Source organism: Rousettus aegyptiacus, unplaced genomic scaffold (assembly GCF_014176215.1).
Source record: "Rousettus aegyptiacus isolate mRouAeg1 unplaced genomic scaffold, mRouAeg1.p scaffold_m13_p_6, whole genome shotgun sequence".
Lineage (NCBI taxonomy): Eukaryota > Metazoa > Chordata > Mammalia > Chiroptera > Pteropodidae > Rousettus > Rousettus aegyptiacus.
In genome coordinates, this window is record NW_023416309.1 from 108,193,731 (window position 1) to 108,194,930 (window position 1,200).

The 1,200-nt window shown below is 41.7% G+C and overlaps 1 pseudogene; it reads right to left on the reverse strand.

The window, feature by feature from the left end:
- Positions 1 to 773: 773 nt before the first annotated feature.
- Positions 774 to 892, reverse strand: LOC118604175 (annotated as a pseudogene).
- Positions 893 to 1,200: the final 308 nt, after the last annotated feature.

Sequence of the window (1,200 nt, forward strand, 5' to 3'; positions counted from 1 at the left end):
TCAAATAATCATCTTGAACGACTGTCTACTCACTGATTCATCTCCGACACCCTCTCTCCTTCCTTCAGCCAGGTAGGACTATTGACAGTGAGAAATGCACCACGCTGCTTTCCAGGCTTCCTGCCACTGTATGCATGGTTCACCATCCTGGAGTATCTGTCATTGCTTTGATTTTGGGGGTTCAAACCATATCACTTCTCTACGTCTCTGATATCTGACCCTCTCTCCATCTCTCCAAGAAAGATTCACTCTATTTCCCTTTGAACACATCCTGATTCCAATCTGTCAGTGTGGTACAATCATTTGCAATGCATCTTATTTTTGTTATATCTCTACTACCAAGCCCACTGCCTGGAAGATAGTAGGTGCTCACTGAAAAACTGTGCTTTGCCCAGTGAATTCCATAATCTTGAATTGCTTTAAATGACACACCAGAACCTTGGGCTGGCAGGTCCAATCATGGAGTCCATGGTCACCTTCTGTAGACGTTTGCAGAAATTTTTTCTCCTCCCCTAAATTGAAAATTGCCTTAAATTATGGGTATTTTTTGTATAAAGTTCTGTATCTCTCATACTACAGAGCACAGCACTTTGTAAAGAGTGAGAACTAGATGAAAAATAAAGAAATGTTGGTATCCTTGCTCTAGGTTGTTTGCTTTAGGAGAAACGATAACTATTTTATTTTTTAAATTTTTTTAGGCATGGCAACCCTTGGTGGACCTCACAGATTGTGAACACCTTGTCAGTTTACAATCCCTTATTTTTTATTTTTTATGCCTACAGCACCTGGTCTTCCTAGGTGGTCTCCCATCCAAATACGAACCAGGCCCAACCCCGCTTAGCTTCCGAGATCAGACGGGATTGGGCTTGTTCAGGGTGGCATGGCTGTAGACAGGACAAATGATAATTAAATGTTTTAAGGATGTCCTGTGTGGCATACACTGCTCTAAGCATTTTAATGAATTATCTCATTTGATCAGCATGATTATGAGAAAAAAAAAAAAAAGTGCTATTATTATCCCCAATGTATAAACACACAGGGAGAAGACATACTGCCTGAGGTCAGAGTCGTACGTGGTAGTCCCAGAATTTGGAAAGACCTTGAGATTAACCAGCACTCTCAGCTGCAAGAAGGAATTCCACCAAAAGGCAGTTGACAGCTGCCATGGGGAAGATACACCAGGAAATATGGAGGGCTCAC